Source organism: Hyaena hyaena, unplaced genomic scaffold, assembly GCF_003009895.1.
Source record: "Hyaena hyaena isolate Hyena2069 unplaced genomic scaffold, ASM300989v1 scaffold_79, whole genome shotgun sequence".
NCBI lineage: Eukaryota > Metazoa > Chordata > Mammalia > Carnivora > Hyaenidae > Hyaena > Hyaena hyaena.
The window spans coordinates 546,974-572,718 of record NW_024080711.1 but is presented as its reverse complement, the minus strand read 5'-3'; the positions used below and the strand labels follow the sequence as shown (position 1 = coordinate 572,718).

General features: G+C 39.4%; 1 protein-coding gene across 1 annotated transcript in view; it reads left to right on the top strand.

Moving 5' to 3' along the window:
* Window positions 1-1,069: 1,069 nt before the first annotated feature.
* The window catches only part of ANKRD46 (ankyrin repeat domain 46), a 40,514-nt gene continuing 15,838 nt past the window's right edge, over window positions 1,070-25,745 (top strand). Inside the window, exon 1 of the mRNA XM_039233854.1 lies at window positions 1,070-1,128. The gene's annotated coding sequence lies outside the window, so the exon portion shown is untranslated. The remainder of the gene's footprint in view (window positions 1,129-25,745) is intronic.

Below are 25,745 nucleotides of genomic sequence, written 5' to 3'. Positions count from 1 at the left end.
GAGAGACAGCGCGAGCAGGGGAGGGTCAGAGAGAGAGGGAGTCACAGACTCTGAAACAGGCTCCAGGCTCTGAGCTGGCAGTCAGCACAGAGCCCGACGCGGGGCTCGAACCCACGAACCGCGAGATCATGACCTAAGCGAAAGTCGGACGCTTAACCGACTAAGCCACCCAGGCGCCCCTGAATGAAGATATTTTAAACTCAACCCAAGCTACAAAGAAGACATCCATGACAAATTGGTTAATGCATGTCATCAATTCAAAGAGTAGTTAATATTTATGATTAGTCACTTCACAAGAAAATGTGAAATGCCCTGAAAACATAATCCTTCTTTTTTTAAGTAGGCTCCAAGTCCCAGATGTGGGACCCACTCAGGGCTTGAACTCACCACCCTGATCAAGACCTGAGATCAAGACCTGAGCTGAGATCTAGAGTCAGTCATTTAACCTAGTGTGTATGTGTATAGGTATATATTATATTATGTATATATATAATATAATATATATTTTAAGTTTTCAGTAAATGAATTTCTACCACCCCATCACCCACCACATTTTCAGTGAGTTTTGGCTGTATACCAGTTGCATTTAGTCCAGGAATCCCAGAAAAGTGGGATGTAAATATTCAAACCGCTTTTGGAAAAAAAGAAAACCACTTCGCATCATATTTGAGAATTAGAGCAGTCATGAATATGTCCATTTGGGTTATTATATTAGACTTACCTAGAGGCCAATGGGTATTAATTGATGCCTACAGCTTTTAATAAAATTTTCCTTGCTTTGAAGTCTTCATTAGCTGAGGAGGTGGGATGTATATTTAGAAAAAGACGTGAAAAGTGCAAAATGCTCCTGGACTCAGATCGGAAAAACCTCTTCTGAGGTTATCATTCTCCTCCCACAAAGTTTCGGTCTTTTCCCTGATTGAGAGCCGGTTCATTCCGAGCTTCTAGCTCAGGGCAGGCCGAGCTGTTGAGGGGGCCTCCTGCCTCCAGAGGGCGCGCCGTCCGACGCGGGGTGAGGCCGCTCTGGCACAACTGGACACGCCTGTCTCTGTGGCCTGCCCCTCTCCTTCAGCCTGGAGCTGTCGCCGCCGCCGCCGCCGCTGTCGCCGCCGCTCGGCCTGTTCGAAGGTACCTGGGCCGGGACTCACAGGCGGCTCGAGGACGGAACCGCTGACACTTCCCCCGCCGGCCCCGACGTACCTGAGAGCCCCGACCCGGGGCCTGGCCGACGGGCTTTGGGGGGTGAGGGGGCGAGGCCGCCCGGGGCCCCCGCCCCTATTCGGCGAGCGGAGGGAGCCCGAGCGGGACGTCGCGGGTCCGGGATAGCTTCCCCTAGGGCCATGCCGCTAGTCAGGGCCGGGAAGAGGCCTGCACCGCGAGGGTTCTTGTTTGCTTTTGCGGGTAAAGGCCGTGACAGTCCGCAGGAGGAGCCGGCCCGGGTGTGCGGCCCGCTCACGGTTAACCGCGGCGTCTGAGCCGCAGCCCTCCGCCGGTGCGCCGGCGCCCAGCGCGTGCTGTCATGGCTTGCACTCCGCACTACACGGCTGGTCGTAAGGACCCTGCAGTCTGGGCGTAAACAGCCGTGGCCGTGTGAGTGAGCAGTCCGGAGGGGCACATGGCCCCGCGTTTAAAGACAGCTTTTGCCTCTTAACGTGCAGTGCTAGGGGGTAAAGCACCTGCTTCCTAGCACTGCACGTTAAGTATTGGGTTATCCAATACTGTGCTATGCCCCGAGGAAAAGATACATTTATTCTTTAAAATTGGCTACTAAACATCATTATGTAAAAAAATATATATACCACTGAATAGTAACACTTCTCACTCTTTAGAGAATAACAGTGGTACCAAGGAGCTTCTAGCTTCAGCAGCTGTAATACCAGTGGTATAGGACTAGTAATAACTATCTTCAGTGCTTACTGTGTGTCAGACGTTGTGCTGAGTGCTTGAATACCTAATACCTCTATTCAGTCCTTGCAGCGACCCTGTGATGTACTGTTGCCAGTTTACAGATAGGGAAACTGAGCACGGAGAGTCTGAGTTAACTGGTCGCAGGTCAGACAGCTAGCAAAGGGTGAGCTGGGATTTGAGCCCCATCCGCCTTACTTTCTGCTTCTGCACCTGTCCCCTGTCCAAGTGTGTTTTAGAGATGTTTGTTTAATTTGATGTGTAGCCCGAACTGATTTCTCTCACGCTTAATTTTCCATGGCTGTGAGCAAGAGCCGTATACCATCTCCTTTTTAGTTTTAAAGGAGGTTAATGAGAAAACCGTTTGCTCATTAAAGATTACAGTGGATCATAAGTTAAGCTCACCACTCCCAATGCAGTTTGATTTGCAGTAGAGTTGGGTTTATTTGGTTGTTTATGCACTTCATTACTTCTCTTCATTATTTGTGTCTCAATACCATTTTGAGTGAGTTCGCTTTGCCTTTGCAATATTAGGACAGTAGTGCTGAAGAGGAATGAGATTTTTCAAGGACAGTAAGTTAATATCTTACTGGATGCAGGAAAGGCATTGGAGGGAGAGTGTAGTAAAGAGGAATGAAGAGATTTTTTGCCATGTTTAGAGGACATTGAGTTACTCTGAAGGATAAAGAATGTCCACAGTTCCTATGAATGTCAGAAGGGAAGTCCTGTTTTGGAAAGTAGGACTGAGGTTGGATGTGGAAAGAGGTTGGATATTATAGTCCCCCAAATCCCTTGGCCTTATCAGGATTTCAGAGTTTGCGTATTCAGCATTCTTGTAGCGAATGTATATTGAGTGCCTTCCATGGCCGGGTACTGCTGTACACACTGGGGGTGAAAGAGTGAACAAAGCAAAATCTTTGTCCTCATGGAGCTGACTTTCCTCTGGAGGAATGTGCGGGTGGGTACAATAAACAAAATAACTTTTAAAAATTAAAGTAAAATATATCCAACCAGATGGTAACAGTTGCTGAGAAGAAAACTAAAGCGGTGAAAGGGGGATAGGAAGAACCAGAGAAGAAACAGATGTAGTTTTAAAATAAGGAACAGCGTCATGGAGAAGATTTTGAACAAAACCTGAGGGAGTGAGGGACAGCTTTGGAGCTATCTAGGAGAAGAGTATACCAGGCAGGTGCTGAAGCCCAGAAACTGTCAGTCTTGCTGGAGGACCAGCAAGGAGGCCAGCAGGTTTGAGCAGAGTAAGGGAGGATGGGGTGGGGGTCTGAGAGCTAAACTGGCCCTGGTAAAGACTTTGGCTTTTTCTCTGAGTGAGGGGAGGGGGTGGAAGGTTTTGAGCAGAGGAGTTGGGGATCTGACTCAACGTTTTATTTTTTTATTTAAAAAAAATAGTACTGTTTATATTTGAGAGAGAGTGAGACAGATCGTGAGCCAGGGAAAGGCAGAGAAAGACAGAGACAGAATCGGAAGCAGGCTCTAGGCTCTGAGCTGTTAGCACAGAGCCTGATGTGGGACTCGAACCCGCAAGCCCTGAGACCATAACCTGAGCCAAAGTCGGATGCTTAACTAACTGAGCCACCTATGTGCCCCTCGGACCCAATGTTTTTAAAGAATCACTCTGGCTGCTGTGTTCAGAATCAACTGTTGGACAAGGATGGAGCAGGGAGACTGTTAGGAGGTTGGTTCAGGAAAACAAGTGATGGGTGATGGGCACTTAGACCAGGACTTATCCGCCAGAATTTACTGACGGATTGGATGTAGAGTTCGGGAGTAAATGAATGAAGCATGACTCTAAGGCCTTTGGCCTGCTCTTGGGAGGATGGAGTTGCTGTTTACTGAGATGGGGAAGATTGGAGGGTGGAGAGATAAGGGGAGGGGAGTGGAATGGGAATCAGGAGTTTAGATTTAGACGTGTCAGGTTCGAGGTGCCTGTTCACATAAAGTTGCTGGAGTTCTAGGGAAAGATCCTGACTGGAAATAGAAATTTGGGAGTTATTAGCAAATAGATAATATTTAAAACTATGAGATTGTATGAGATCTGGCCTAAAGAGATGATTGAGCGCTGGGCTTTCCACATATAGTGATTGGTGAGATTAAAAACCTCCTGAGAAGGAGAAGCCTTTGAAGAGGGAGTGTGGAGTGTTAGAAGCCAAGCGAAGAGAGGGTTTCAGGAAGGAGAAAGTGATCATCTGTGTCCTCTTGCTCATTTGAGAAGTCACGGAAGATGAGGACTGTAAAATGGCCAGTGCACTTAGCAATGCGAAGGTCATTGGTGATTGTACAGAAGCACTTTCAGGAAAATAATGAGGGAGAAAACCTGGTCTAAAACCCAGTTTACAGAGAGAATAGGAGAGGGATTGGAGTCTACAAGTATAGACAACTCTGTAGAGGAGGTTAGCTGTAAATTTTTGATATATAAATTATTTTAAAGCACAGTAGTCATTTCCAGAGTAAATAATTTTATTTCCTACTTCATTTACTTAGCAACTAGCCTTCGATTATTTTAACAATGACTGGTGGAAAGAAATAACCATGCTACTACTACTGATAATAATAATAATGTATTATTAACCTTCAAAAACCAGTACACCAGTAAGCTTGTCCTTTTTAAATAATGCATTTCAGGGCTCATGAAAGTGCTTGTATGGAGTGTGTTCTTTTGCCACTTTGTTCTTACCTTAAGTTAGAAAATTAACTTACAGCTGTTATAAAGTGTGCATTTGAAAAAAAAAAAAACATGCACACAGAAATTGAGAACCAGAATTTATTTCTAAGTATGCTATCTCAGTAGTATTAAGAACTAACTGTGCTGATAAGTATCATTTGTTATAAGAATTAATTAATAAGTAATGAAATAAACCTATACTTCTGTTACTTATTAAGAATGAAGACTAATACTTCATTGCAAGTAGGGGTGTGTGGGTTGCTCAGTAGGTTAAGTGTCCCACTCTTGATCTCAGCTCAGGTCTTGATCTCAGAGTCATGTGTTCAGGCCCCGTACTGGACTCCGTGCTGGGTATGGAGCCTACTTAAAAAAAAATACTTCATTGCAAGTAAATAATAATATGAGTTAAATAAGCAGCATGGTTTAAAAAGGGAGTAAATGTAGAAAAAGAAAGTGCAGTTTTTATTTGAAGACATGAATTTAGGTTCTTGTGTTTGCCCAGAGTAAATTAATACCCAAATACAAAGTAATTAATGAGATATACAACATATGCCAGATTTAAACCATTTTAGCTGTGGACATAAGCTCTTTCCATGGTCTTGTTGTGTACTGTTTCCATAGTAAGTATGGCCATTTGTTACATTGTAAAGATTTAAAGTGATTAAAATATTTCCAAGTTTAGGGTTATATCTACTGATTTTTTTTAATCCATTAATTTTATCTGGAAGATGACAGGTCCTTCAATCTTTTTTTTCCAGTTGAGGGAAGTATTTTTCTTAAGTTTATGCCTTTTGGTTTTTCATTTGTTTTCTGTAGGAATTTTTCATGGGCTGGTTCTGGTCTCTATTTGTATTAATCATGTTGCACATCCTTAACTTTTTTCTTTTGCATCACTTCTTAAGTAGGCCTTTCTGTCCTAGATTTGATTTTCTGGAATATTTGTCCTGTTTTCTTACTGCTTACAATTTGGATTTTAAATTTCTTTTATATTTTTAACTTATAGTTTTGTTTCGTCCCAGTCTCCTCCTAATATTATTTTTCCTCACCCTGAGTTCTTAGTTTTTTGCATATTCCTTTTATTTTTTTGAGAGAGAGAGAAAGAGAGAGCTAAAGAGCGGGCAGGAGAGGGGAAGAGAGAGAAGGAGACAGAATCCCAAGTAGGCTCCACGCTGTCAGCACAGAGCCCTACGCGGAACTTGAACTCATGAACTATGAGGTCATGACTTGAGTTGAAACCAAGGGTCAGACACTTAACTGAGCCACCCAGGCATCCCAATTTTTTGCATACTCTTAAGAGCACATTTTTTTCTGGATTTTTTCCATTTCTTTATTTTTAAATTTTATTATTTAATGTTTTGAGAGAGAGCACAAACCCAGGAGAGGGGCAGATGGAGAGAGAGAGAGAATCTCAAGTAGGCTCCTTGCTCAGTGTGGAACCCAATGCAGGGCTGATCCCATGACCCTGGGGTTATGACCTGAGCCACAATCAAGAGTTGGATGCTCAGTCAGCTGAGCCACCCAAGCGCCCCTTCAGTTTCTTATTGTAAAGAATTTTCGGTGGTGTGCTTTTCTTCATGTATTGCTGATGAACCTCTTTTGGTGCAGAAATTTTCATTAACTCCATGTTGACTTTCTTTTGTTATTTACCCTTTAAAAATGAAAGAACTTTGGAGATTGTCACTATACTATTGAAATTGTCATACCAAATGTGCTCAGTACCATTCTACTAAAGACTTTTCCTAGATTTCTTATAAGGAAAATAATTAAGGAATTATATTGTGCATAGGCATTCCGTAAAGAACTTGTGTTGTTTCTAAAAGATTTACCCATTTAAAATTTTTTTTCTATTAAAATGTAACATTATGGTTCTATCTGAGTGATATACAAACAAGTAAATAAACATTAGAATGATCAACTGAACTTAAACTTTATATATAAAAATAAAATCAGTGACAAAGGAACTTCTAATTTACAGATTAAAAAGATGCTTGTTCCTTTTTCTTCCAGCTTTACTGAGTTATTGGTGACAAATAAAAATTGTATGTATTTAGGTACAAGCATGATTCTTTAAAGGGTATATTGTGATGATTTAGTATTCTTTGTATGTTTTTAAAAAAATTTTTTTAATGTTTTTGAGAGAGAGAGAGAGAGAGGGTGTGAGCGCAAGTGGGAGGGGCAAAGAGAGAGGGAGACAAAGAATACCAAAGCAGGCCCCAGGCTCTGAACTGTCAGCACAGAGCCCAACACGGGGCTCTGAACTCAGGAACTTTGAGATCATGACCTGAGATGAAGTTGGATACTTAACCGACTGAGCCACCCAGGCGCCCCTTAGTATTCTTATATACTGTGAAATGATTACCACTATCAAGTTAATTAATACATCCATCATCTCACACAGTTATGTGTATGTGTTAAAACACTTAATATCTACTCAGCAAATTTCAAGTACACAATACAGTATTACCAACTATAATCACCATACTGTGCATTAGAACCTCAGAACTTAGGGCATCTGGGTGGCTCTGTTGGTCAAGCATCTGACTTAGCTCAGGGCATGATCTCTTGATTCATGGAATCGGGCTCCATGTCGGGTTCTGTGCTGACAGCAACGGAACCTGCTTGGGATTCTCTGCCTCTCTCAACTAAATAAACTTTTAAAAATAAGTAAAATAAATAAATAAAAAGAACTTTGGAACTTAGTCATCTTAAAACTGAAGGTATGTACACTTTGACCAGCATCTTTTCCCCTACCCTTCAGTCCCAGACAACCACCATTCTGTTTTCTGGTTCTATGAATTACGCTTTTTAAAATTCCACATATAGAGGCACCTGGATGGCTCAGTTAGGTTAAGTGTCCGACTTCAACTTAGATCATCATCTCGCAGCTGTGAGTTTGAGGTCTGCGTCAGGCTCTGTGCTTACAGCTTGAAGCCTGGAGCCTGCTTTGGGTTCTGTGACTCCGTCTGTCTCTGGCCCTCCCCTGAGGGAGCTTATGCTCTCTCTTACTCTCTCTCAAAAATAAATAAACATTAAAAAAAAATTTTAACTCAGTATATTAAAACTAGCTAAATAAGTTATATATTTTCTCTTATTAATTACAATTTTTTTCCCCCTTTAACCTGAGTTTAATTTTAAAGTAAATGTCCTGAGGGACGCCTAGGTGGCTCAGTTAATAAGCATCTGACTTTGGCTCAGGTCATGATCTCACCATTTGTGATTTGGAATCCCACTTCTGGTAAGCATGAGCCCTGTAATGGATCAACTCCAGCCCTGCTTTGGGTGAACACAGCCCCATTTCAGGTAAAAAAAAAAAATTCGAGCCTGGCTTTGATTGAGCCCCACTTCTCTCTCTCCCTCTCCCCCCACCCAGTGCCCCTCATGGGATTCTTGCTCTCTGCCCCTCTCTTTCTCTCTCTTAATAATAATAATAATAAGTGTCCTGAGTGTGACATTGTTGGAAGAGTTTAGGCATTTATAACTTTGGTGGCACTTTTAGTCCTAACGTCAGTCACTTTTTTCCCAATTGTCACTTGACACTGCTTCTTTCATTTAAGTCTTTCCCTGCCATTCCCCATCTTTTCGGCTGTGTTTTGCCTGTTAACTGTTAGGTTGATTTTTTTTCTTAAAAGCAAAAACTGGCATTCCCTATAATTTTCCCACAGTGAGCTTATTTTTATCTCACTTGTTTATTCAGAGTATCTTTTCAGCTTGTTCTCCTGGTTATCTCCATGGTCAGTTCCTAGAATTTACCCAGCCCTCTATTAGCATCCGATCCCTTGTGCTGCTTGTTCCTTTTAGATGTGGGGTTTCTTAGGCCCTAATTCATCTTTTTGTAGCGAGTTAGAAATCATTATGTCCACCCTTCCTTTGACCTTTTTCTTTTGCTGAAACATATAACACAATGTGTTTTCTTTCTTGGAAAGCAGTGACAGGCACATAAGCAGTAGGTTAGGTCTCAAGTAGTAATGACCACTTTAGATTCTGTGTCATTTAAATATTTGGCTCTAAGTATCAGAAAACCTAATTTAAATTGTGTTAATATAAAAGGTACTTTATTAATGCCTGTATTTAAAAAGTCCAGAGTTAATATGTGCTTCAAATGAGGTTTAATCAAGGCTTGACTTCATTTCTCTATCTACTCTGTGTGCGTCGTGTGTGTGTGTGTGTGTGTGTGTGTGTGTGTGTGTGTGTGAGAGTGTGACTAAAGCAATTTTAGGTGTTGTTTACATACCAAATTTTCAGGAAAAAAGGTACTGTATCACTCCAGCATTCCAAGCAGAGTCTTACCGGACTTGTCACATGTCCACCTCTAAATAAACCACTACAGCTAGGGGAATGTCATTATTCCATGGTTTAAAATAATCAGGGCTGAGCCCTTCAAGGCATATGGGCAGTGAAAAGTTATACTGTTGGGTATAATAGGGCAGCAGAAGGTAAGAGTGGATCCTGGATAGGCAGCTGAGGTGTCCACTACACTGACACTGGGCATCTGAGGATAGAAAAACACATAGAGGGGCACCTGGGTGGCTCAGTCGGTTCAATGTCCAACTTCAGCTCAGGTCATGATTTCATGATTTGTGAGCTCAAGCCTCGCATCAGGCTTTGTGCTGACAGCTTGGAGCCCGCTTCAGAATCTCTGTCTCCCTCTCTCTCTGTCCCCAGCTTGCATGCACATGCATGCTTTCTCTCTCAAAAAATAAATTAATGAACATTTAAAAAATGAAAAACATATAATTAGTTTTAGATCAAAGTGGTACATTAAGTTCATATTTCATCACATGGCAATAATTGATCAAACATAAAAAGAGGAAGCCAGAAAGATGTAGTCAGAGCAGTAAATAAGTTAAACATCTCTCTAGAGTAAAAGCACTGTCTGACGAGTGGAGCTGCAGCTGTTCTGGAAGTGGGCAGGGGCGGGCAAATATTTGGATCCTGCTGGGTGGTGAGGATTAAAAGTGCCCCGCACAAGACAAGTGGATCAAGGTTACGGCTTAAAGTCAAGGCCTTGGGTAGAGGTTTCCTGAGCCCGAGAGAAGTCTGAGGAAAACTGTTGACTGCTGCCGGAACCATGTGGCTTAAAGGAGCTGGGCCTCGCAAGGCAGAAGGACATGCAGTCTCCCAGCAAGGAGCTGAACTGGACTTTGGCTCAGGAGCTAAGTCTGTACTAGCCCCACTATCACTGAGAGACAAGAGCTCAAACTTACCTTTTATAAGACCTGGTTCTGAACTACATTCCCAGGTGGCAAGGCAGAGGCAGCTATTGGAGGGAGTAAGCATAGAGGGAGAAGCAATGGAGAACAAAAACAACTAAACCTTTGTCTTTCTTAAAAAATTTTTTAAATGTTTTATTTATTTCTGAGAGAGAGACACACACAGAATCTGAAACAGTGAGCGTGAGCAGGGGAGGGTCAGAGAGAGAGGGAGACACAGAATCTGAAAAAGTCTCCAGTCTCTGAGCTGGCTGTCAGCACAGAGCCCAATGTGGGGCTCGAACCCACAAACCGTGAGATCATGACCTGAGCCGACACTTAACCGACTGAGACACCCAGGCGCCCCAACCTTTGTCTCAAAATAAGCTTGCAGCACCAATTCCAAAAGGAATGAAGAAGATCTAATGCTAAGAAAAACTCATCCAATGATATTAGTTAGCATTGGAATACAGATTCAGTTCTGATGTAAAGAATTTTAGGAAACCATCCAACAGACTTTTAAATGTCTATATGTTGAAAGAGGAAAAGGACTCATTTATGAAAAAATGAACAGTAAATTATGAAACAAAAAGTAACAAGAACAGGCAGATATGAAGACTTAATTAGAACTCTTAGAAATGAAAAGTTACAGTTATTGAAATCCTTTATCTTTTTATTCATTTTTATTTTATTTATTCTCAAGTTAGCTAACATAAAGTGTAGTCTTGGCTTCAGGAGTAGATTCCAGTGATTTGTCACTTAAGACCACCTAGTGCTCATCCCAAGTGCCCTCCTTAATGCCCATCCCATTTTCCCCACCCCCATCAACTGTCAGTTTGTTCTCTGTATTTATGGGTCTCTTATGGTTTTCCTCCCTCTCTGTTTTTATCTTATTTTTCCTTCCTTTCCCCTATGTTCATCTGTTAAGTTTCTCAGATTCCACATGTGAGTGAAATGATATGATCTATGTCTTTTTCTTACTGACTTTTTTCATTAAGTATAATACCCTCCAGTTCTACCCACGTTGTTGCAAATGACAAGATTGTATTCTTTTTCATTGCCAAGTAGTATTCCATTGTTTAAGTATACCACATCTTCTTTACACATTTGTTAGCTCATGGACATTTGGGCTGTTACCATAATTTGGCTATTATTGATAGTGCTGCTATAAACATTGGGGTGCATATACCCCTTTGAATCAGCACTTCTGTATCCTTTGGGTAAATTCCTTGTAGTACAGTTGTTGGGTTGTAGGGTAATTTTTAATTTTTTGAGGAACCTCCACACTGTTTTCCAGAGTAGCTACACCAATTTGCATTCCCACCAACAGCACAAGAGGGTTCCCCTATCTCCACATCCTCACAAACATCTGTTGTCAACCTGAGTTGTTAATTTTAGCCACTCTGACCAGTACGAGGTATTATCTCAGTGTGGTTTTGATTTGTATTTCCTTGATGATGAGCAATGTCAAGCATCTTTTCACATGTCTGTGTGCCATTTGGATGTCTTCTTTGGAAAAGTGTTCATGTCTTCTGCCCTTTTCTTCACTGGATTATTTATATTTCAGGTTCTGAGTTTGGTAAGTTCTTTATAGATTTTGGATACTAATCCTTTATCTTATCTGTCATTTGCAAATATCTACTCCCATTCTGTCGGTTACCTTTTAGTTTTGTTGATTCATTCCTTCACTGTGCAGAAGTTTCTTTTATCTTGATGAGGTCTCAGTAGTTCGTTTTTGCTTTTATTTCCCTTTCCTTCAGAGACACGTCAAGTAAGAAGTTGCTGTGGCTGAGGTCAAAGAGGTTCTGCCTGTTTTCTCCAGTAGGATTTTGTTAGTTTCCTGTCTCACATTTAGGTTGTTCATCCATTTTGAATTTATTTTGTGAATGGTATAAAAAAGTGGTCCAGTTTCATTCTTCTGCAGGTCACTGTCCAGTTCTCCCAGCACTATTTGCTAAAGAGACGATCTTTTTTCCATTGGATACTCCTTCCTGCTTTGTCAAAGATTAGTTGGCCAATCCATTTCTGGGTTCTCTATTCTATTCCGTTGGTCTATGTGTCTATTTTTGTGCCAATACCATACTGTCTTGATGATTGCAGTTTTGTAATACAGGCTAAAGCCTGGGATTGTGATACCTCCAGCTTTGGTTTTCTTTTTTAACATTACTTTGGCTGTTTGGGGTCTTTTTTGTTTGGTTCCATACAAATTTTGGGATTGTTTGTTCAAGCTCTGTGAAGAATGCTGGTACTGTTTTGACTGGGATTGCATTGGATGCATAGATTGCTTTGGGTAGTATTGACATTTTTTTTATTTCTTTCTAGGAGAGAGAGAGAGAGACAGCGTGAGCAGGGGAGGGTCAGAGAGAGAGGGAGTCACAGACTCTGAAACAGTTTCCAGGCTCTGAGCTGGCAGTCAGCACAGAGCCCGACGCGGGGCTCCAACCCACGAACCGCAAGATTATGACCTAAGTGAAAGTCGGACGCTTAACCGACTAAGCCACCCAGGCACCCCTGGGTAGTATTGACATTTTAACAATATTTGTTCTTCCAGTCCATGAGCATGGAATGTTTTTCCATTTCTTTGTGTCTTCTTCAATTTCTTTCATAAGCTATCTGTAGTTTTCAGTGTACAGATCTTTTACATCTTTAGTTAGGTTTTTCCCTAGTTATTTTATGTTTTTTGATGCAATTATAAATGGGACTGATTCCCATTATTGGTGTATAGAAATGCAACTGATTTCCATAAATTGATTTTATGTTCTGTGACTTTGCTAAATTCTTGTATCAGCTCTAGCAGTTTTTTTGTTTTGTTTTGTTTTTTGTTTTTGTTTGTTTTGGTGGAATCCTTTGGGTTTTCCATGTAAAGTAACATGACATCTGCAAAGAATAAAAGTTTGACTTCTGTTTTGCCAGTTTGGATGCCTTTTATTTCATTTGGTTGTCTGATTGCTGAGGCTAGGACTTCCAACACTCTGTTAAACAACAGGGTTGAGAGTGAACCCTGTAGTGTTCCTGATCTCAGAAAGCTCTCAGTTTTTCCCCATTGAGGATGATATTACCTGTGGGCCTTTTATATATGTCTTTTATGATGTTTAGGTGTGTTCTTTCTATCCCAACTTTCTTGAGGGTTTTTATTAAGAAAGGATGCTGTATTTTGTCAAATGCTTTTTCTGCATCTGTTGACAGGATCATACGGTTCTTGTCCTTTCTCCTATTAATGTGAAGTATCACGTTGGTTGATTTGCAATTGTTGAACCAGCCCTGCAGCCCAGGAATGAATCCCGTTTGATCATGGTGGATAATTCTTTTAATGTACTGTTGAATTCAATTTGCTAGTATCTTATTGAGAACTGTTGTATCAAGTTTCATCAGGAATATTGGTCTATAATTCTCCTTTTTAGCGGGGTCTTTGGTTTTGGAACCATCATAATGCTGACTTCAAAGAATGAGTCTGGAAACTTTCTGTTTCTCTTTTTTGGAACACTTTGAAAAGGATAATTATTAACTCTTCTTTAAATGTCTGGTAGAATTCTGCTGGGAAATCATCTGGCTTAGGACTCTATTTGTTGGGGGATTTTTGATAGTCAATTCAATTTCTTTGCTGGTTATGGGTCTGTTCAAATTTTCTGTTTCTTCCTGTTTGAGTTTTGATAGTGTGTGAGTGTCTAGTAATTTGTCCATTTCTTCCAGATTGTCCAGTTTGCTGGCATATAATTTTTCAGAGTATTCTTTAATAGTTGTTTGTATTTCTATGGTGTTGGTTGTCATCTCTCCTCTTTCATTCCTGATTTTATCTATTTGGGTTTTCTCTCTTTCTTTTTGAGAAGTCTGGCTAGGGGCTTATGAATTTTCTTTATTCTTTCAAAAAACCAGCTCATAGATTCATTGATCTGTTCTACAGTTTTTTGTTTTGTTTTGTTTCTTTTTGGCTTCTATATTGTTTATTTCTTCTCTAATCTTTATTATTTCTGTTCAGCTAATGGCTTTGGGCTTTCTTTGCTGCTGCCTTTGTAGCTCCTTTGTAGGTGTAAAGTTAGGTTGTGTATTTGAGACCTTTTTTGACTCTTGAGATAGGCCTGAATTGCAGTCTATTTTCCTCTTACGACTGCCTTTGCTGCATCCCAAAGAGTTTGGACTGTTGTGTTTTCATTTTCACTTGCTTTCATATATTTTTTAATTTCTTCTTTACCTGCCTAGTTGACCCATTCATTCTTTAGTAGGATGTTCTTTAACTTCCATGTATTTGGGGGCTTTCCACATTTTTTCTCGTAGTTGATTTCAAGTTTCATAGCATGATCTGAAAATTTGCATGGTATGATCTCAGTCTTTTTATACTTGTTGAGAGCTGCTTTATCACCCAGTGTGTGATCTGTTTTGGAGAATGTTCTATGTGCACTCGAGAAGAAGTGTATTTTGCTTTAGGACGAAAAGTTCTGAATATATCTGTTAAGTCCATCTGGTGCAATGTCATTCAGATCTGTTGTTTCCTTATTGATTTTCTGCCTACATGATCTGTCCATTGCTATAAGTGGAGTATTAAAGTCCCCTACAGTCATGGTATTATTATCTATGCATTTGTTTATATTTGTGATTAATTGATTTATGTATTTGGGTGTTCACATGGGGTCATGAATATTTACAATTGTTAGCTCTTCTTGATGGATAGATCCCTTAATTATGATATAATGCCCTTATTCATCTCTTGTTACAGTCTTTGTTTTAAAATCTAGTTTGTCTGATATAGTATGGCTACTCTGGCTTTTTTTTGTCATCTAGTAACATGATAGATGGTTCTCCATCCCCTCACTTTCAATCTGCAATGTTCTCAGGTCTAAAATGAGTCTCTTGGGGTGCCTGGGTGGCTCAGTCGGTTGGGCGTCCGACTTCGGTTCAGGTCATGATCTCACAGCTAGTGGGTTCGAGTTCCGCGTCGGGCTCTGTGCTGACAGCTCAGAGTCTGGAGCCTGCTTCAGATTCTGTATCTCCCTCTCTCTCTCTGACCCTCCCCTGCTCGCGCTGTCTCTCTCTCTCCTAGAAATAAATAAAACATTAAAAAAAAATTTTTTTTAAATAAAATAAAATGAGTCTCTCATAGATAGCATATAGATGGATTTTGTTGTTGTTGTTTTTTATCCATTCTGATACCCTGTGTCATTTGATTCAAAGTGATTATTGAAATATATATATTTAGTGTCATTGTGTTAACTCTAGGTTTCGTGCTTATAGTGATGTCTCTTGTCCTTTGTAGTCTTTGCTGCTTTCCACTCACAGAGTCCTCGTTAGGATCTCCTGCAGGGCTGGTTTAGTGGTCATGAACTCCTTTAGTTTCTGTTTGTTTCGGGAAGCCTTTATCTCACCTTCTATTCTGAATGACAAGCTTGCTGGATAAAGATTCTTGGCTGCATATTTTTCCTATTCAGCACATTGAATATTTTCTGCCACTCCCTTCTGGCCTGCCAGGTTTCAGTGGGCATGTCTACTTCTACCCTTATGTGTCTATCCTTGTAGATTAAGGCTCGTTTGTCCCTAGCTGCTTTCAGAATTCTCTCTTTATCTTTGTATTTTGTCAGTTTCACTATGATATGTTGTGGTATTGACCTGTTCAGTTGATTTTGAAAGGAGTTCTCTGTGTCTCTTGGACTTGGATGCCTGTTTCCTTCTCCAGATTAGGGAAGTTCTCAGCTATAATTTGTTCAGATAGACCTTCTGCCCCTTTCTTTCACTCTTCTGGAACTCCTATGATATGGATATTATTTTGTTTCATTGAGTCACTTAGGTCTCTAATTCTCCCCTCATGGTCTAGTAATTTCCATTCCCTCTTTTTCTCAGCTTCATAATTTTCCATAATTTTATCATCTATTTCACCTATTCTCTCCTCTGCTTCTTTTATCTTTGCTGGCATTGTATCTAGTTTATTTTGTGTCTCATTTCAGCATTTCTTTTTCATCGTGACTATTTCTTAGGTCTTTGATCTCTGTAGCAATAGATTCTCTGCTGTTTTCTATGGTTTTTTCAAGCCCAGCTATTAGTCTTCTGACTGTTATTCTAAATTCTTCTTCAGATATAGTTTATATCTGTTTTGAGCAATTCTCTGGCTGTCATTTCTTGCTGGATTTCCTTTTGATAATTCTTCTGTTTCATCATTTTGGGTAGGTTTCTGTCTTTTGTGTGTTTTAATAGCTTGTTATGTGTTCTTCACCTGCAAGTACTACTATGTTGAAAAGGGGCCATACGCTGTCCAAGGCCTGGCACTTCAGGAAGTGTTTTTGAGAGTGTATTGCATTTGGACTGCCCTATCCCACGCATCGGTCCTCTGCAAAACTCCTCCTTGCTTGTAGTCGTGGAGCGTTTGGACCTTCCACCAGGTGTGCTTTGATTTGTTCATTGAAGTCAGCCTGGGAAAAAGGAAAGGGTGGTGGGGAGCCTGATCCCATACAAAGAGAAAAATGAAAGGGGTGGAAAAGAGACCAAGCAGAGAATCAAAAAAACTATAAGGCTTAATGCAGAGAGAGAGAGAGAGAAAGGAAAATAAAGAAGGAGACATAAAAAAGGTATAAAAAGAATAGATTAAACAAACAAAACAAAATATATATATATAAAATAAGATTTGACCAAAAACCAAATCAGAAACTATGAGCCTGATTCCAAAAGAAAAAAAGAGGGTAGAAAGAAAAAGAGAAAAGAAAAAGACAAACAGACTAACACACAAAAACACAGACAGTGGTCTGCTGGTGCCTAGGACCAGTGGCTGTGCTGGGGTGGAGAAGAGGCAGTCCGGGTGGCTCAGTGTCAATCCCTCACTGAGCCAGATGACACTACCTCATCTGGTAGATGAGCAGTTACCAGGCATAGAAGGGTGGGGTTTGATATAAGTGTCCCGCCTCCACTGGGGGAGCAGTGCTGCTCCCTGAAACCCCACCATGTTGGTGATGGGGATCAAAGTGGTGACACCCCAGTCTCTCCTCCCCAGGCTAAGTGTTTCAAACCACACTGTTCGGGCAGCCCTCACAAGCAGCGTGGGTGGTCAGCTTGTCCTGCTCACAGTCTCCCGGGCCTCCTCGGTACTCGGCAGGCATTCAAAACCTCATGCCTTAAAGGGCCCTACACCAACTGGATCCTGTTTTGGGATAGCACCACTCAGCCCTGCTGATATAAGGCCTTTGGCTGATGCCTGCAGAGTCTTTTGTCCTTGGGGAGGCAATACACCCTCTTCCTTCAGTACTCAAGGGAGGGGACTGTTCTCTCCCAGTGTGCCTCTGAGCCCCTGAGACGCTACAGCTACAGCTCTCTGGGGTTGGCTCCCCTCCCTCACAGGAGCACACACAAGGCGGTGTCAGAGAAGTCATGCAGGTCCGTGGTCCAGAGGTTTTTCTCTTGTCCTAACACCACACCGCAATTCCACAGTCTCTATGTCCCTTTTGTCTCTCTGTCCCTTTTGTCTCTCCACAGAAGGGATTCCATCTCCTCTATGCCTACTTGGATAAAACAGAGATCTCCCCCAGTTCATATATACAGGCACATCCATCCCTCCAAGCTGTCTCCCTCCCTATGAGATCCTTCTGCCATTCTGCAGATTGATTTCCTGGGTGTTCACATGACCTGACCTCAGCACAGCTGTGTTTGAGGGAGGAGGGAAATCCCAGTCCCCCTACTTCTCCACCATCTTAACTGCTCCCTCCGGGTCCTTTTTAAAAGTGTAATAACCATTTAGACTCCAACCAGCCTGAGCATAAGTGAATTGGAAGAAAGTGCTAGAAATTGCACCTAGAATATAGCGCAGAAGACTTTTTTTTTTAAAGAAAAGGATAAATAGATCACTGAGTTTCGAACACATATCTAATAGGAAGATAGGTTGAAAAGCACTATTTGAAGAGAATTCACCAGAATTCTAGAAAGGCAGGAGTGCTTACATTACAAATACATTCTGAATTCCAAGCAGGATAAATAAATCTTCCCAAATACATCCCAGTGAAACTGTAGAACATTAAGTGTAAAGTGAAAGATTTTAAACCAAACAAAGAAAAAGACATTCCTACGGAAGTACAGTTAGACTGAGGCAGACATCTCCTGGCCGTGATAGATGCCTGGAAGCATTAGAGCAAGAGCTTCAGGGTGCTAATGAGAGAACCTGGCAACTACAGCCTCATGATCACTTCAGCTGTTATTTGAGAATAAAGTCAAAATCAAGCCATTTGCAGATTGCAAAAACAAACAGGTTACAGCTCACAGAACCTCACTAAAAGAAGTAGAGAGTGAACTTCAGCCAGAAAGAAGGGCGACTCCAGAGGGGAGGTATGGGACTTTTTGAAAAAGAATGATCTAATTGATAAAATGTTGATACATTTAAATTTTTTTTTTTAAGTTTTAGTTGGGGGAGGTATTTTTTAAGTGTAAAGCTAAAACTAGACAATAATCATGGAGTGATCTATCATGGTTATAGTGTATTCTGGTCATTGTGTCCATCATTGTGTCCAGAATAAAATTCTGTACCATTTTAGACTTTAAGAAAAATTATTAGCATGTATGTCAAAATTTTTCAAATAACCAGGCCAAGAAAAGAAATACAGTCAGTAGTTTCTAAGAGAATATAAGGGGAAAAAGGTGATAATGAAAGAGATGGTAGGAAAGAAGCCTCCATCCCCCACAAAAAAAGAAAGAAAGAAAGAAAAAGGTAATAAATAGAAAACACAAAATAGATGGTGTACATAAGTCCAAATAGGTTAGAAATCATATAAAATTAAGTTGATTAAATTCACCTATGGGAAAAAATTCTTCAAAACAGATAAAAGCAGTCTAGTTTTTTGCTGTTTACCAGACATACATGGAAGAGAAAAGCTATACATAAAGGTTGATATAGAAAAATATTCCTCCAAAGTTATAAACATAGAAGGCTAACTAATGTCAACTGTTGAGGCAAGAAACATTAATAGGAATAAAGAAACACAGTAAGAGAAGTGTTCCAGGAACATAGAGCAGTGATGCATGTACCTAAATATAGTCTCAAAATGTAACCCAAAATTAGATGGGATTACAGAAATAACTGATAAATCCATAATCCTAGGGAAAAATGGTAACACTACTTTCAGAAACTAGTATATCAGATGGCAAAACATTGGAAGAATATAGAACATTTGCACACCAAAAGTAACAAGATTGGTCAGATTTATGTATATCGAGAGTAGAATCCTGCCCTCGACCAATATTCATACATTCTTTTCAGATATATATGGCACATTAACCAAAAAGAAATCAATAAATTTTAATAAATTATTGCCCAAAGGCCCATTTTCTTTTACCACAATGCAAAGAGATTAGAAATTAACAAAAAGATTTTCAGACCCCATGTTTGGGTACTTAAAATGCATTTCTATGTAATTAATAGGTTAAAGAGGACATCACAGAAATTATATAGTATTTGAACAACAGTGTGAAATATTACATGTGAAAACCAGCAGAGTCCAGTTGACACTTCGATGTAAATTTATAGATTTAAATAAATTTGTTAAAAAGGAAGAGTATAAGTAAGTTAAGGGTACAAATCAAGAAGGTAGAAAAAGAAACCACAAATAAAATAGAAAAAAGAAATATATAACAAATTAACAAAAGAGAAACCAGAAGCAATAAAACAGCAGACTAGTTCTTCAAAAAACTAAATATACAGGGGTGCTGGGTAGCTTAGTCGGTTAAGCATCTGACTTTGGCTCAGGTCATGATTTCGCGATTCATGGGTTTGAGCCCCGCGTCAGGCTCTGTCTGTGCTGACAGCTCAGAGCCTGGAGCTTGCTTTAAATTCTATGTCTCCCTCTCTCTCTGTCCCTCCCCCACTCGTGCTCTGTCTCTCTCTCTCTGAAAAATAAGCAAACATTAAAAATGTTTAAAAACTAAATATACAAACGTATCAATAATGATCTAGGAAAGAAAAAACAAGGAAAAAACACGTGCGTGCGCGCGCGCGCACACACACACACACAGCACTGGAAACAAAGGAAACAATGCAGATATAATAGGGATTTGTTTTTTAGTCATGGGAGTATAGAATGAATAACTTTATGCCAATAAATTTGAAAACTACAAAGTTTAACAATGGCTGTAGGTCAGAAATTTGAAAGTAACTTAGCTGAATGGTTCAAACTCAGAGTATTTCAATCAAGATTTCAGCCTGGGCCAGTCGTCTGAAGGCTTCACTGGGTCTGGAGGATCTTTTCCAAGGTGGCTCACTTGCATGACTGTTGGCCAAGAGCTTTAGTTCCTTGCCGTCTACTGGCAATGCTTCATCACACAACCCTGTGTATAACTGCTTGGGTGTCCTCATGACATGGCAGCTGGCTTTTTTCAAAATGATCCAAGAGAGAGTAAGGAGGAGGCTGCATTGTCTAATTTATGACCTGTCTTGGAAGGCACTTCTACCATATCCTATTTAATTAATCCTATTTGCTGGTAGAATTAATAAGCCCATACCCGGGGGGGGGGAGGGGATTTTAACTCCCCCTCTTGAAGAAAGGTATAGTAAAGAATTTGCAGGCATGTTTTTAAGCTAACACACTGTACTTGATACGTAAGTGATATGGTAATACAAAGAAAATTTAAAAGAACTTATAAATGTATTGATAGAATTAGTAAGAGTTCAGCAAGGTTGCTGATGTGAGTCAACACACATGCATCAGTTCCATTCTTAGTACTAGTAATAATGAAATAAAAACTGTAATAAAGACCTCAATCATAAGCAGAAATAAAAGCAATAAGTTATTTAAAAATAAAACTTATAAAAATGTATAAGACCTTAATGGAGAAAATTATAAAAACCTATTAAAAGATAGCAAAGAATATCCAGATATTCCATGTTCTAGGGTATGACTTGCAGTAAATAAAATTTCCAATAAGAATTCTGTCATACATGACAAAATAATTCTGACATTCAGATGGGATAGAAAATGGCAAATAGCTGTTATAATGTTTTTGAAGAACAAGGTTGGGAGACTTGCCATATGAGATACCAACAACTATGATGAGGCCGAAGTGATGAAAACAGTGTGATACTGGCACATATATATCCCGTGGACTATTAGAACAGAATAGAGACCTGGCAACAGACATACATAGACAAAAGTTTGTCGTATATTAAACTACATTGTCCACTACTGTGGCTATTTAAATTTTAAATGGGAAGTGCCCAGCATTAAGAACTACAGTACTGGTGTGCTAGCAGCATTCTGGTGTGCTAGTATTTAGTGCTGTTTTTAAGTATTTTATTGTAATACATTTTGTGGGGCTCAAGGTTATTTAAAAAAAAAACTTTTAAGTATTTATGTCTTGGGACATACCAAGGGAATTACATGAAGAGCACTGTTGCTATTAAAACTTGAGATCCTTAGTCACTAACCACTTTTTCTCATGTTGGTCACCATGGCCTGGTAGGTTTCTGGGAAGTCTGTAAAAATAGTTCCTTAGGAAACTGACAGGGATTTGCCAGACCTATATTGCCATTTCAGAAGGATTCTCTAGAACTCTGAATGCATATACTGAGCCAACTCATGGATCAGCCATTTTAACAGGAGATGCTCTCTGGGGACGAGGTCTCAGTCAGAAAGAAGATTGCTATAATTCATTGTCCTTTCACTCAGAAGTACTATGCTGTTGACGAACCTGATTCAGCTCTGCCTTAGAATATTGGCATTTCCCACTTCCTGCCCCGCATCTTAGGTTCCTAAGTGGCAGCCCAAGGAAAGCCCCAGCCAAAACAAATTTTTCCTGTAATCCTTATTTTTAGCCTCATAAGCTGGCCTAGAAAATCTAGGGGAAAAAAGTCCCTATTGCTCTTTCTTGAACCTAGAGTCATTTCTAAGTATGTCACTCTCTACTTTCTTTTCTCTGGGTATCAGAAGATGCCTTCCCAAAATAGGTTGCCCCCAGTCCAAAGAAGCCGTGGCAGGAAAGGAAACAAAGGTTTCCTCTGAAATCTCAGACACTCCTCAACCCTTTACTTGCTTCTTCCAAAGGTCTTATCCTCAATTCTTATTTCCAGTAGGGAGAAAGAGGAAATGCCTCACACCCCAAATGGTGGTCTTTTTTTGCCTATATACAAACATGCCATTTTTAGAGGCTATTTGGCTAAGTTGGTTCCTTAGTCCTCTCTTCAGTTGGTTTTTCATTGTGTCTCCTTATTTACCAGGGCCCCTAGGGGTTGGAATGAGCGGGGTAGGATGTGGGTCTAATAATGTGTAAGAAGTCCTTGAATTTTAAGGGTCTACTTAGGCCATAAATGTAAGCAGTATGGAGCTCTAGGCTACAGTGATTCATATAGCTTCACGCTCAATAAGAGCACACCTCGAAGAAGTCTACTGGATCCTCTTTGGGGCTGCGTAGCCTAAGGAGGGCCCTTGTCCACCCTATGTCACTAGAGTGGATACTTTGCATGAAGAATGCAGTACATGCTAGCACCCGTCTGGTGCACAATTTCAAGCATTAGATGGGGATAGATTACAAGAGAATTGTGGTGAACATTATGTTGTGTAGAAGATGTACCTTATATTTCCACCGTGAATCGTGAATGGAGCTAGAACCTTGGGGGTAAGGGGTAGTTTGTAAAGTAGCCTATAAAGTTACAGCCTCTCTGGTTCTCCGTATCCTTATCTGTAAAATAAGGAGGTGGGGTTGAATAGTCCTGAATGGACTTTCTGGCTGTAAAAACTTCGTGGAAGTATATAAGTTTCTCCTGAGAACACAGTCTTGTGCCTTCAAACTATTTGATGTGAATCTGATTTAAATTTTGTGAACTATTTAGAAAATAAGGAATAATTTACAGTAGTTGCAGTTCCTGTATTTTTTAAGGAACACCAGATAAATGAATAAGTAGGAACGTCATTTTTTTAGCACTTCAATTTTGTGTAAATGAAACCTGCTGTGGTGGGTTTAATGAGATTTAGATTTCTGAATAGTCCTGGAGTCATATTTACACTATTGATTTACTTTAAAAATTAATTTCTTAAATTGAGGTCTAATTGACATACAGCATTGTGTTAGGTAAACTTTTTTCTTTTTTAATATTTTTATTTATTTCTAGGAGAGAGAGAGACAGCATGAGCAGGGGAGGGTCAGAGAGAGAGGGAGACACAGACTCTGAAACAGGCTCCAGGCTCTGTGCTGGCAGTCAGCACAGAACCCGATGCGGGGCTCGAACCCACGAACCGCGAGATCATGACCAGCGAAAGTTGGACGCGTAACCGACTAAGCCACCCAGGTGCCCCATAGGTAAACTTTTTTTTAAAGGAACACTAAACTTCATCCCACCTCTGAATTTTCACTAATTAAGAATTATTGAGAATTATAATGGTAAGTGTGAAATGAAACACAGAGAGGGGTGTGTACCTGGCTGGCTCAGTCAGCAGAGCATGGGACTCTTGATCTCAGGGTTGTGAATTTGAACCCCACGTTGGGTGTAGAGATTACTAAAAATAAATAAATAAATAAATAAACTTAATTTAAAAAACTACTGGAAAAAAAATGAAATGAAAACAAAGGGAAATTTAAAAGGCACTCCCTCTTGCTTTATTCCCATCCTAGATGCTAGAGATACAATGGAAGCCCAGGTGGGCCACAAGGTGGCACCGTTAGGTCACGTAATATATATAAAGTGCTGCTGTTGCAGAAAAAGTGTATTTTTAAAATCAATTTATTACAAAAATAATACATGTGCATGAAAGACTTCAGATTGACCTCCCAGTGCTTATTTAATATCCTTATTATATAATTACAAAATATAAACTGAAGACTTCCTGTGGGGGAAGTTCCCTTGCTAAGAATTTTAAACATGGTAAAATTACACGGTAAAGATTTTGGAAAATACTGAAAAGTATTAGAATAGAATACAATATCCAGGATACCAGTACACCCTTTGTGAACAATTAATTTTATTTATTTTAAGCAAATATCTTTTCAAAAGTTGAATTGTAACTAAATTTTAATGCAAAAGTGTAAGTAATATAAACATTGGAGGAAATATATATCAGAATCCTTATTTGGTGTTTTTTGATTTTCTGATGAAAAAAGAGAAGTTTAGACAAGTGTTTTCTCACTCTCCCAATGAGTAAGAGATACTTGAGAATAATGAGTCCAGGAATTTAGTCACTTCCTATAAAGTAGAAAATATTTCCAAATATTTTGTGGTTGTTTTCTAACACTTACAAAAGATTATTTTGAGATGATTGCAAAGAGTTAATTCAGAATATATGGCTGAATGTTTCTTGTAAGCATATGACCAATACTTCCTGTAAAGAAACATTTCCAGATATTTATTGTTTTTTTGCAGTTTGAAAACTACTTTGAATGAAATGATTGAAAGTAGTTAATTCAGACTGTATGGGCTAGACCAATGTTTCCCTTCATGTAATCTTTGATGAAAAAGTTTCCTAAACTATTTCATTATATGAAAAAAGAATCTAATGAAACCAGACTTAATGTCCTAGGTTTTTTGCCCATAAAATGAGGATAATGATAATACTTACTTTATAGGGTTTCTATGAGGATTAAATCAGGTATTCCAGGAAAAACTATTAGTGCCTGGAATATAATAATAAATGTAAATATTTTTTATCTCATGTTGCTAAGCAGTTGCTGCATAGAAATAGACATATAAATAAATCATTGTTTTGTTTATCATTAAGCTTTCTTTCCTAAGAACCTCTACTAAGTAATACCTGATTAGCCTACTTTCAACTATTATATGAACTTAAAAATAATGAACTGGCCTCTAGTAGCATTCTGTAATTCATACATTTAAATCAACCTCACCTTTATTGCATTAGTAAAGCTTTAACTATGAAGTAATTGAAAAAGTCACAGAATTAAGAATTTTATTTTAGAGAGAGACAGTGTGCATAAGTGGGGGAGGGACAGAGGGAGAAGGAGAGAGAAAATCTCGCTCAGTCTCAATGACTGTGAGATCTTGACCTGAGCCGAAATCAAGAGTTGGAAGCTTAACTGACTGAGCCCCCCAGGCAGCCCAAGAATTTTGAACAAATTAAATTAGACTTGGAAATACCACAAAATTATATATAAAGTATATAATAAAGTATATATAAAGTATATACTATATATATATATATAGCAGATCCAGATCTATCTGGAAATTACTCTTTGAACTTCCATCAATTATTTTTGAGACTCAGAAGTAAAATTCAGAAGGTTCTCCTTCATGTGTGCTTCATGGTGCTGCAGTGTTCTGAAAGGGCAATATTCCCAGTGCTTTTTTAAAAATTTACTTCCATGCCTTCAGAAAGAGGGCTACCCTTTCCCTTTTTTTAAAGCTCAAAATAAATACCCACATATTTTGCCTTTATTTTGGACAGATACCTCAAAGGTTAGGAATTGAGATCTTAGTCCTATGATCTATGAGAATTTATTTCCCAGGCCCTTCTAAGACAGCCTTCCAAAAAATGGATATATAAGGATTCTATAAAAGGGATTCTAAGTAAAGTGAACTGTAGTTTAAGATGAACGGAACAGCAGAATCTTTGAAGTTTTATAGTGAGTAAAGCAAGTGTTGCATCAAGATTGCTGTCAAAGTAAAACTATTTGTCCATAAGGAATAAGACTAGTTCCAAAGCCAGATGCTCTGACTGGATCCATCTGTGTCACATCTTTTAAGTTATAGTAGTTAAATTTTGACCAAAAACTTATTTTAAAACTCTCTTAGGCTGCTTTGATTGGCTTAAAATGTCAGTTTAAATATGTGTGATGGAAAAATACGGAACAATTCTTTTAATGTGCTAAGGAATTTAATAAGAAAATTATGCAAAATTATAGAATATAACCATTAAAAATTGTTTTTGGAAGACTGGTACATGGAAGGATGTCCACAATACAGTAAGTAAAAAAGTTTAACATTTGTATTTAGAGTATGAATTAAACATATATTCATATAGAGCAAAAAGGCTGGAGGATCATAGCACCAAAATAGTAATAATAGTTATTTT